At 48.2% G+C, this 12,778-nt stretch overlaps 1 protein-coding gene across 1 annotated transcript in view; it reads left to right on the forward strand.

The window, feature by feature from the left end:
* Positions 1-12,778, forward strand: part of FAM13C (family with sequence similarity 13 member C) — a 304,323-nt gene that overhangs the window by 18,023 nt on the left and 273,522 nt on the right. The window lies entirely within an intron of this gene.

Genomic DNA, 12,778 nt, shown 5'->3' on the forward strand with positions numbered 1-12,778 from the left:
CCGGGCGTCTTCTCTTCCAGCTCTCAGTGCACGAGTGAAGTAACTCACGCGTCCGGAGCTGGGAGAGGAAGTGGCTTCTTGTGGCCCGGGCAGAATGATACCTGCGGCCACAAGGGAAAGTGAAGTGCCAATGCGGAGCGGGGAGCAAACGGCTCCTGCTCTGCAGTGGACACTGTGAGCCGCCAGGTGCTGACAGTGATGCTTTATCTGTGAGAACAACTGATGAGCACTCACAGTCACAGCATCACTGTCAGCACTGGATCAGGGGGGCAGTCAGTGGCACTCTCGGGAATCGCAGGGGTGCGGGCGGGGGATGGGGAGGTATTTAGCAGGGACACATGCAGGCAGGGGCATTCCCGTGATACGCAAGAGGGTGGGGGAGATAGCGGGACACATGGGGGCCATCCCAGGACCACGGGACATCACCCCCAAATCCAGACTGTCCCACCAGATCCAGGGCAGTTGGGAGGTATGTATATGTATCCTCTATGTACTCCTGAATATATGTCTCCTCCTGTATATATGTATCCTCTATATACTCCTCTGTATGTCTCCTCCTGTATATATGTATCCTACTGTGTGGGTCTCCTCTTGTATATATGTATCCTCTATGTTAGGGATAGGGAACCTTGGCTCTTCAGCTGTTGCAAAACTACAACTCCCATCATGCATGGAAAGCCTATAGCTGCCAGGTATAATGGGAGTTGTAGTTTTGCATCAGCTGTAGAGCCAAGATTCCCTACCCCTGCTCTATGTCCTGCTGTGTAGATCTGTATAGATGCTGTGTAGATGCTGTATAGGTACCTTGCTTCCTGCAGACATCATCTTCTCTGTCTTCAGGCTCTTCTAGCCCAGAGCCCAGAGGGACAGCTGGGAGGAGAGGGCGGCCTCTAGTGGTCGGAGAAGGATACTGCCTACAGCTAAAACAGCAGTTTGCTTTTTACCATAAGCCTCATAGGCTTATAGTTAAAAGCATAGTGGCCGTACAGGGGGCGGGGCTTAGCATCATGGGTCGGGCCTTCAGCGGCCTCCTGCAGCACAGACTGGCTCCACAGCCACAGCCACAGGTGTATAAAACTGAAGAGGGCCAGGGCTGTAAGTAGGGGAGGCACAGCACTGAGGACTCCAAGAAGTTGTCAGGGGGAAGAGCGGCTCACAAGGCATTACCCCCCTGTCCAGCCTGCCTCTGAGGCCTCCCATCCTTGCAGTTATTGGCAGGTAGGAGCTGCTGGGCCTTATTACATACATGTCACATGACTACAAATAACCCATCAATAACTATAAAGTGCTAATAAATCACATAGGCTGCAGTTCTGGACATGACATTTTATTAGGGATATAAAGGGTAATAAGAAGCCGGGTCCTACAGGCTGAGATGGTATCTGTCTGCGCTAGTACCCGAGAGCTTTCAGCATCTTTTCCACCATCATCTCTCTCACTCTGTAACACAGATGCGTCATCCACCCTAGGAGTCCAAAGAAGATCAGGGATATTGTGATGGAAATGGCAGAGAGCAGCATCCACCTATGGGCTGTGCTGAGGTGAGTCCCATCCTCGCTGGGATCAGCTGCGTCTTGTTCCTTCCTTTCTCCATTAGAGGAGCTCTGCAGGACAGGTGCGGTGGTCTCCAGATGAATGGTCTTCTCCCTATGATGCTTGGTGCATATCGGCCTCCCCTCCGCAGCACCGCTCAGTAGCAGGTAGAGTAGTAAGGTATAATATATGTATACCATACCGGAAAATGGATAAAATCCAAGATACTCGCAAGTGGAAGCTGGACACTGTATTCTCCCGAAGAAGCAGCGAACAACTGAAGAGATTCCAGTGTCTCCTTACTATACCTACTGCTGTCTGTGACATCACCTACACACCTACTATGTCATCACCTATGACATCACCAGCCTGTTGTCTTACAGAACAATCACCATAAGGTTATGCTGGATTTCTATGACAAAGCCCCTATGTATATGAGCAGATACAGCATCAGATCAGCGGCATCAGCTGTTTATCAGCCATATGGGAAGGACGTTTCACTGATGGAAAATCTCTCTCCTAAAGTAGAAAGCACCTGGAGCAGATGTATCCCTCTGTATAAGATAGAGAATGGTGTAACTTTCCCCCAGCAGCCAATCACAGCCCAGGCTGCATATTCCCAGAGATCAGTGCTGAGCTGTGATTGGCTGCTATGTGCAGATGACACCAGTTATTATATTACACAATGTGATAGTTCTGTCAGTATTGTCCTCATACACCTCATGTGATGGCGGCTGCTGGGCAGGGGATGGGAACGCTCTGTCTTACCAAATGAACATTACATTATATAGCAGAAAAATTCATTAATAAAGAGCGATCAAAGCGTCTGATCTATACACATATGGTACCAATAATAACTAGAGATCACAGTGCAATAAATAAGATCCCAAACAGCCCTGTAGGTTTAAAAAGAAAAGCATTATGGCTGAATTTGTTTTTAATGGGCCGGTACAGAATTTGCTCTTAAATAGGCTGGCACCAAAATCACTCTTTTTTTCTTTTTTTTAAACATATTTTATTGGTTTCACAAAGGTAGAGACAAATGTACAGTATACTTTGAGCCCCCAAGGGGGGGAAACTACACAGATGTCCAATGCAATAAACATAAACATGGCTAAAGGTACCAATAAACATCAGAAGTTCTTGGCGGGTCTGGTCCCGTAAATCATATCGTAACAGTGAAGAAAAACAAAACAAGTGTAACCACAAAATTTTCCATGTATACTCAATAGACATAGTGCCTGGGTCAGACTACCAGTGTATGTAGTAGGCGCAGTTGTAGAGCACCAATCCCTAAGCTAGAGACAAGCACCCTCTCTCAGGACTCTTGCTGCCATACCTCTGGAAAGCTAACAAAACAACAACTGTGCCCCTAAGAGGGCATCCAACTCCCCCCCCTCCCCCCCATCCCCCATCTCACCCCCCCCCTTCCCCGCTGCAGGCCATAGCAATCTATTGCCGACCTGGGATCAGCGTCATTCCGACGCTGAGGCCCGGCATGGGGAGAAGAACGGATCTCCCTCCCGCGATTGAATCGCGGGGGGAGATCCGTCCCACTAGACACCAGGGATGTGCAGTACAAAGCCTTTAAGTGCAGCTGTCAGGTTTGCCGGCTAATAGAGGCACTGCCCGGCTGCACATGTGAGCGGCGGGACCCCGCTCTGAACACCCCCCGCGGCACCATGACGTATCAGATACGTAATGGGTCGCTAAGGGGTTAAACAAATGGACATGGCGCCAACAACGTAGTTTGAACATTTCATATGTGTGCAGAGATTAGATACTAGAAAAGGTGGGCACTACTGTATGTAACTGAATTCAACACTGGGTGTTCCAAACATGCCAAAGCAAACTCCATACAGAAAAAGAAAGAAAATAAGGGGGCATGTATGAGAGAATGTGCACACCACACTGAGACAAATACAAAGTTTATTAGATAGACAGCACAAAAAACATAAAAACTTTTATCAGCACATCACTCTTTGGTACATAGTGTGTACTCCACTGGGCAGGGATTCAATAAGGGGGAAATTTATCAAACATGGTGTAAAGTGAAACTGGCTCAGTTGCCCCTAGCAACCAATCAGATTCCACCTTTCATTTTCCAAAGAGTCTGTGAGGAATGAAAGGTGAAATCTGATTGGTTGCTAGGGGCAACTGAGCCAGTTTCACTTTACACCATGTTTGATAAATCTCCCCCTAAATCTAAAAAGCAAGTGCCAGGTGCATTTAAGGAATATGATTCTAATCCCTTAGATCCCAGCACTGGTCTCACACGCCTTTATGGATTTTACCCACATGGGATTAAAAGCGAAATTTTATTTTTTGACACTGTCCTAGTGCGATGCCCTGGCCCCTAGGGGCCACTCCGCTATACAGATGTTGGATGGGTGCAGGAATCGGGGCAGCTGTAGGAAGTAGTGGTCACGGTTTAGGCACGAGGGTGCTACAGCTGGAAGCCGGGCTCCTGACCATGCGGGAATACTGGGCATGCGATTCTTCGTTGTCCTTAGTCAGGGCACCAATGATCACACCAATGCCAAGGTTCAGAAACAACGGTAGTTGTGTATTTATTGTAACGGTGGTAACTAGTAGTAACAGTCTCTCCGGATGCAACCGGGAATAAGGCAATCTTGAATAAAGCAGAATAATGGGTGATGCTGCAATAGGCTGTGAGATTAGCGTGCTGAATAATGGGAGTAGTAGTGATACTGAAGCAGAGATGCTGGGTGGAATGAGACTTGAATTGAATACTTGCTGTTGATGACTTGAGAAGATGATGATGATAGGAACTGAAGAATGACTGAAGAATCGACACCCAGATGAGAATCTTGAGACTTGAGACAGGAACACAGCCAGTGGACTGGAGCAGCAGAGCACAACGCAGGCCTCTCTCTTAGCAGGGAGAGAGGGCTAACACAACCTATCCCCTTGATGGTAGGGAATAGACTGAGGTAGCACAGGAAGTCACATGGTAACCCCAGCCAAAAGCTCGATGACCATTGGTGTTACCATGGAAGCAGGGCACAGTCACGTAACATCCAGCCATTGCATCATCACACCATTAGGCATATACAGAGGAATATACATGAGGAGTACCATCCTTGAACACTAGGAGGCGACATAATACCTTTTGACACTGATACCTGAATTCACATGCAATAAATGACTGAAATGGCAGACTTAAATACTGAGAAGGGGGACACAATACACGCAGTTTGCAGTGGACCATAGCTTTCCAGAACAGAACTGTTTATAATGAAAGTGTGAGCATAAGAAGGGCTGTTCTGGGATACTGCATACCTCCCTACTAGAAATGAGCCGACCTCGGCGAACCACAAGCTGAGGTAGATGTGGCCGAAAGAACATAGAGGACCAGGACAACAAGACAAGAGGAAGGAATGTTAGTGTGAGTGAATCTGTAGATGTGTGTTTCCCACGCTCAAGGCACAGGTGACAAGACATATAAAGAGAAAGAAAACCCTAGTGGCAGGACTTCACCTAGGGGTGCCTAACGTACTCTGGTTACAGGTAGTTAGTGCGTGGACCATCTGACATGGAAGCCAGGACAACTTAACTGCTGGCGGGCGACCCTCCATATTCCAGTCAGTTTGACAGTAGGTTTCCTGTATAAAGTGTTACCCTACTGGAGGAGAACTGTGAAGACCTGTGTATTCCCTTGGCGTGTTTGTGAAATGTCTTGGATACCTGGAAGAGAATAGAACAAAATAATAAAAGCAAGCATACATCTGGGCGCCCATGCATACGGGTCAATCATACAACACAATTACTCAATAGGCCAAACACACGAAAGGGTATCCAAGGTGCAATATGTATGGACCAGTGTGAATGTTAGGTATGACTATGTGTGATAACTACTGTCTTGGGACAAGACAGAGGTGAACAAATACTGGAAACAAAAGGAAGGGAAATACAAAAGACAACAAATGCTGCGAGGTCCTGAGGAGAACTGGCTCACATAACTCTGAAGGAAACCTTGAGAGAAATCTGAATGAAAATCTGAAGAAAATCTGCATACAAACTGGCTCAACTAAATCTTTCCAGCTATAGAGATGATAATAATACACAATAAGATTATGCATGGAGAAAATAGAAGATTCTTCTGAAAAATACACTTTTTAGAAAATACACTTTCTCTGAGGCTATAGATATAAATATGTAGACTGACTTCTTTACTCAGAGGAGGAGGAAACTGTCTGACTCTGACATGAAAACATACACCGCGAGAAGAAATACTCCTTCTAAAGAAACACTTTACTCTGAGACCATCTAAATGACTTGTCTGCTTACTCAGAGGTAGGAAAATATATATATGACTCTGACATGAAAATAGACTTTTGACTACTGAAGTGCAATGCTGAAGTACAATACTGAAGTGCAATAATAAACCTCTGACAATCACATACTCTGGAAAATGCTTTAGGAAGGAATGGATAAGTGTCTCTGTGTGGTAGAGTCTCTTTAGGCAACATAGAACATTGTCCATGTAAAGGCTCTGGGACAGGCACTGAAGAACAGTTTGGTCAGGGAGTGTCCATCAGCACATAGCTGGTTAGTACAGGGACTTGGTCAGGAGGACCAGGCACGAACCTTGAACGTTGCAGGAACTTCACACAGCAAACAACAACAGAACAGGAACAGTTAAGGACTTTGGTCTCTGTAGCGGATTATTGCGAAGATGCAGGAGGAACCTCATTAGGCTCCTTCTCCTTCCTTTGCTTCTTCTTCTCCCATGGATAATAGAAGCGTGGAGGACCAGGAGCAGAAGCATCGCTGGATGCAGTGGTGACCACAACGCTAGGGGTCACTGTGGTGATGGGGGAAATGATGGGAGCCACGTGGTATGTTACTGAGGTGGTCGAGCAGGCGGCTTTAGCCACAGCAGCAGGAGCAGTGGAGTGAGCAGTGGTGGTGGCTGAACCTGGGGCCTTGGAAGCAGCAGTGATAGAGCCCAGAGGTTTGAAATCCTGCCAATCTTCTTCCCAGTTCTCTGATGGAGTTGGTAGGAAAGGCCGTTGTATTGGATTTTTAGACCGGGTAACTGCTGCAGCCCATGGACCTTTTGGGGACCCTATCAGGGTGTACTCAATGACCTCTCCAGGAGTAAGGTTGTTGAGGTAGGCTGGCTGGTAATCTCGCATCACTGCACGCCTGTTGACCAGCACCAGCAGTCCGGTGTATGAGTCCATCACCAGACCATAGCCCCGCTGCTTGTCAAATTTTGTGACAGTCCCCCTTCTCCTCTCCTCTCCAAAGGAGCTGCACCTGGCCTGGGTCTTTCCAATTTGCGGATGAAGAGCCGCTCGGATGCGGCATTAGACTCCAGGTAGGGGATATATGGATGACCCCAGAGTGGGGCATAATCAGGATAGGGCACTGATGGTGGTGGTTCCAGCACTAGGCCGGCTTTGGCAGAGAAAGCATCGCTGGCAGTAGTAGCTGATGCAGACTGACAGGCAATAGTGGAGGCTGCAGGCGCAGTAGTAGCCATAGCGGGTGCAGCTTTAGTGGCGGGTGGAGAGAGAGAGAGAGCCCGCTGTATATCCTCCACTAGCTGCATTACTTTGGGCTCCCGGCCGAATACCCATTGGCCGCCATAGGCTCGGAGATATTGGGCCCTTAAGGAAAGTCTTACCCCCGGGATCAGGATCTGGAGGCACCGGTGAAGACTCGTCCAGAATCCGGTCGTCCTCAGAGGAGAGCGATGGTCCGGTAGAGAACGTATAGCGGGAGGAGCCGGAATGCTCGGGGCTGGAGGCACCGCTGAGTCCAGAAGAAGTCTCCTCACCTCTGTCAGGGGAGCTTGGAGTGGAGGCCCGGCTTTAATCCCCGTCTTCGGACCGGACGGATCCCCAGCTGCTGTCACTATCCGAGGGCAGCGGAGCCAGTAGGCATGCTGGATCGAACGCTGGCGAAGAGACGGGAGGCTCCGGTAGCACGAGTACAGCAATAGCAAGGGTGCACTCCTTGCAGGACGCCATCTTGTTGCGCACTGGCGTGGTCTTGAGGACCTGGGAGGAGGCGGAGCGCAGAGGCTGAAGTTCCGGCCCAGCAGTCTGCCCGGCAACAGTGACGTCATCTGGCGCAGGCAGCCAATCAGGAGCAGTCAATGCAAAGTCTATGGCGCCGGGCGATTCCCGCGCTTGGGCAGCATGGCAATTAACCCCCTCCTCTCCGGGGTATGGCGCAGTTAGAAATTGGAGAAGACAGCGGCCATCTTGTGTACAGTCTAGGGCCCTGAGCGCCTCGATTACCCCCATGGTGATATGACAAAGTCTCTTTGGGGTTGCGGCACAGTCTTGGGGCACACAATGTAAACGATATCCTGTTCGTGACGCCAAATGCGATGCCCTGGCCCCTAGGGGCCACTCCGCTATACAGATGTTGGATGGGTGCAGGAATGGGGGCAGCTGTAGGAAGTAGTGGTCACGGTTTAGGCACGAGGGTGCTACAGCTGGAAGCTGGGCTCCTGACCATGCGGGAATACTGGGCATGCGATTCTTCGTTGTCCTTAGTCAGGGCACCAATGATCACACCAATGCCAAGGTTCAGAAACAACGGTAGTTGTGTATTTATTGTAACGGTGGTAACTAGTAGTAACAGTCGTCTCCGGATGCAACCGGGAATAAGGCAATCTTGAATAAAGCAGAATAATGGGTGATGCTGCAATAGGCTGTGAGATTAGCGTGCTGAATAATGGGAGTAGTAGTGATACTGAAGCAGAGATGCTGGGTGGAATGAGACTTGAATTGAATACTTGCTGTTGATGAATTGAGAAGATGATGATGAGAGGAACTGAAGAATGACTGAAGAATCGACACCCAGATGAGAATCTTGAGACTTGAGACAGGAACACAGCCAGTGGACTGGAGCAGCAGAGCACAACGCAGGCCTCTCTCTTAGCAGGGAGAGAGGGCTAACACAACCTATCCCCTTGATGGTAGGGAATAGACTGAGGTAGCACAGGAAGTCACATGGTAACCCCAGCCAAAAGCTCGATGACCATTGGTGTTACCATGGAAGCAGGGCACAGTCACGTGACATCCAGCCATTGCATCATCACACCATTAGGCATATACAGAGGAATATACATGAGGAGTACCATCCTTGAACACTAGGAGGCGACATAATACCTTTTGACACTGATAACTGAATTCACATGCAATAAATGACTGAAATGGCAGACTTAAATACTGAGAAGGGGGACACAATACACGCAGTTTGCAGTGGACCATAGCTTTCCAGAACAGAACTGTTTATAATGAAAGTGTGAGCATAAGAAGGGCTGTTCTGGGACACTGCACTAGAATGCTGGATTTTCTACATTTGGTTTGTATACCTCCCAAGCTCCTAGCCCTCGCCAGAGTCCATGCCCCCTCCTAGGAGGCTGATGTTGATATTACAAGGTGAGCTGATCAACACCATTTTCCTGTCTATAAGTTTTACTATCCTATAGAATGGTCAGTAAATATTCACATCTGGGACTGAAGGTCTTTCTACAATGTGACTTCTTCCCTCTAGGACTCAGTCCAGATGAGTTTTAATACCCCATAAATCTGAATGAGAAATACCTGTAAAAATCTCCTATTAAACCAAAACTGGCCTGAACAGACTGAAAATGTCCATTTGTCTAAACTGTCTATGGGCTATGGCACACAGAGACAGTGTAATTCCGCCTAATTTACTTAGTGTGAACATACGCTAAAGAAGGATCCCCTGGAAAGATCAAATTTCCTCTTGCAATTGTTATAAAAGAACAAAAAGCCTGCTAACTTTTATCTTTTTGAATAATGTTGAAATAAAAGGAATTTGTTAGATTTCTTTATGTTTGTGGAATTTTTTTTTGTTTGTTTTTGGATTCGTTTTTGATTGCACCGCTTAGTTACGTGGCAGGACTTTTTCTTGGGTTTCTGTCAGGGTAGAAAACTGCAGTCGGTGTAAGTTGTGCCAAATTGGTGTCTCCAGCATTACATCCTTATATTTTAGTAGTCTTTTCACTGCTGACCACACTGGATGTGCCAGTTTATGTATGGGTAGTAGCTTATGTGGGGAGGAGAAGCCTCCCTCTAATATAAGCCATAGATTTTTCAATTCAAGAAAATGTGCAAGGTGGTGCTTCCTATTCAGGAGAACATCTGCCTCCACCCTATATCTTAAAGTGACTGTACCACCAGGCCCAGGCTGAAGCACTGGAGGTGGGCTGACCCACCCTTAGTGGGAAGAAACCTCAGCCCCTTCATGACGTGACTCCATTAGAATCAATGGAACCCTATCATAGAGCCGCTAGGGTTTCCTCCCACTAGGGGTGGGTCACTGTGTGATTACATTCCCTTTGCAGGCTGAGGCAGGAGGAACTGTGGGGTGTCTGTTGGGTTGTGTGATGTGATATCCTGGGCTGATCTTATTGGCCTCATCGAAGTGGGGAGTGGGCTGTCTAAGCAGCAATGGGTGTTACTGAGGGAGCTGTCTTAGCAGCAGTGGGCATTACTGAGGAGGCTGGCTTAGCAGAAGTGGTCGTTACTGATGGGGCTGGTTTAGCAGCAGTGGGCATTACTGAGTGGGCTGTCTTAGCAGCAGTGGCGTTACTGAGAGGGGCTGGCTTAGCAGCAGTGGGCATTACTGAGGGGGCTGGCTTAGCAGAAGTGGGCGTTACTGAGGGGGCTGGCTTAGCAGCAGTGGGCATTATTGAGCGGGCTGTCTTAGCAGCAGTGGGCGTTACTGAGGGGGCTGGCTTAGCAACAGTGAGTGTTACTGAGGGGACTGGCTTAGCAGCAGTGGTTTTACTGAGGGGGCTGGCTTAGCAGCAGTGGGTGTTACTGAGGGGGTTGTATTAGCAGCAGTGGGCATTACTGAGGGGACTGGCTTAGCAGCAGTGGGCGTTACTGAGGGGGCTGCCTTAGCAGCAGTGGGTGTTACTGAGGGGGCTGGCTTAGCAGCAGTGGGTGTTACTGAGGGGGCTGGCTTAGCAGCAGTGGGTGTTACTGAGGGGGCTGGCTTAGCAGCAGTGGGCGTTACTAAGGGGGCTGCCTTGGACACAAGGAATGTTGCCATCAGTAGTTTTAGACCTCACAGGCAAACACAACATGAAATAGGAAGTAAAGAGAACATGGATGGTAGGGAACAGCTCCCCAGCAGCTACAAAAAAGATCACAGCGAAACTTAGCAGGCATATTTAGAGAATCCTTAGACACAACACCAGCAATTTTTTTTTTAATTATAGTTTTTTTTTTTAATTCTTTCAATTTTTATTATATTATCAAGATTAACAAATTATCAGCTTATTTCAATCATCATTTCCATAAGCAAACTCCAACCCCATTCCCCCCTTGCCCCCTCCCCCCCCCCCTTTCCCCCCGAAATATCACTATTTTCCTGTTAGGTTAAACCTGCAGGGCGCCGTTCTTTTACTATATCTTCTCCTATCATCTATATCCTACCCTCCACCCTCTATATTCTACGCTGCTACTTATATTTCATTCATACCCCCAGGTAGTCGATCAGCCGCGCCCCCCCCCCCCCCCCCCAGCGCCGAGCAGCGAAGAACCGGGACGGCCGGGGCCAAACCCATCCCCACCCAATGCAACAATTTTACAAACAGAAATACATAAACAAACAAATAATAATAAAAAAAAAAAGATACTCTATGCGCGTTTACCACATTTACCATTTCAGCCTGTTAACCTCATCCGCTCTTCTAGCTCTTTTCCTCCACCAGTTATACCCCTATCAAGGGCTTCACCAGGAAGTTCAAGCCATATTTCAGTCAGCCCAGCTGCCCACGAACCCAGTCCCCCAGGTCCCATGAGCAACTGGCCCCACCAGTCCAAAAGGCCCCACCGCCCATATATAATGGGCAGCAGCCCCTCCCGGATGGTTGGGCTCCTCCACTTCCAACATCCCATCCCTACACCAGCTTCTGTTTAATTACCAATCGAGTGCCTTGATTTACGGCCCTCTCACCGCCGTCCCCGTAGCACTCCACTTCTCTTATCATCACATTAGGCAGTTCTGGACACCCAGAGACCAGAAATTAAACAGCTCACTGCAGGACCATAGTAAATGAATAAAATCCGTTCTATCCTCCCCGCATCTAGGACACTTATCATGAGTATATTTCCCAATTTTACAAAGAAACAACGGGGTATAATACAAACGATGCACAATGTTGTACTGAATTAACCTATGATTCCCTGCCTTTGACACTCTTCTTATGTTCTTAAATATCACTGACCAATCTAGTTTTTGATTTTCTCCTTACTCCTCCTCCCATTTCCTTTGGGAGCTAAACTCTATCTTTTTCTCCAGGCCGAGATATTTATAAACTGTTGATATTTCTTTCTTTTTTATTTGTTGATCTCTTACTTTATTTATCAGCCAATCCTGACCTCCATTTTCTACCTTTGCCCCTCTAATATCCGCCTCAAGTGCAGTTTTTAACCTCCCATACTGGAGCCACATTGAATTGGGAATATTATATTCTCTTTTTACCTGGTCCCAGTTCTTAATAGGACCTCCTCCCCATATATCCCCAAGTGAACGAGTGAACACCAGCTATTTTTTTTTTTAAATTATAGTTGAACAACCCCTTTAAGTGTGATTCATTCTAGAGCTCAACTATACCTCCCCTGTGGCCTGGAGAAGATGCTAATAATTTTTAGACTCATTGTCAAGCTGGCTTCCCCCCTCAGGTCAATCCGCCCACATTATACTCCGCTACTGCCCCCCCCCCCACGCTGTCCCCAATAAACACTGCCTGCCTCCCCTCCCTGCTGGCCCCAATAAACATAATGTTTGGTCCCTTGCTGCTCCCAGTAAGCATTGTCCACCCCACCTCCACTGCCCCCAATAAACATACTGCCACCTGGTTTCAGGAGAGGAGGGAGCTGATCCTATAGGGGAGGTCGCAGGGTCACAGCAGCACAGAGGATGTCAGGAGTGGAGGGTGCTGATCTTATAGGGAAGGTCACAGCAGCACAGAGGATGTCAGGAGAGGAGGGTGCTAATCCTATAGGAGAGGTCACAGCAGCACAGAGGATGTCAGGAGAGGAGGGTGCTAATCCTATAGGAGAGGTCCGAGCAGCACAGAGGATGTCAGGAGAGGAGGGCGCTGATCTAATAGGGGAGGGTCACAGCAGCACAGAGGATGTCAGGAGACGAGGGGGCTGATCTTATAGGGGAGGTAGCAGCGTCCCAGCAGCACAGAGGATGTCAGGAGAGGAGGGTG

This window comes from Dendropsophus ebraccatus, chromosome 8 (genome assembly GCF_027789765.1).
Source record: "Dendropsophus ebraccatus isolate aDenEbr1 chromosome 8, aDenEbr1.pat, whole genome shotgun sequence".
NCBI classification, from domain to species: domain Eukaryota; kingdom Metazoa; phylum Chordata; class Amphibia; order Anura; family Hylidae; genus Dendropsophus; species Dendropsophus ebraccatus.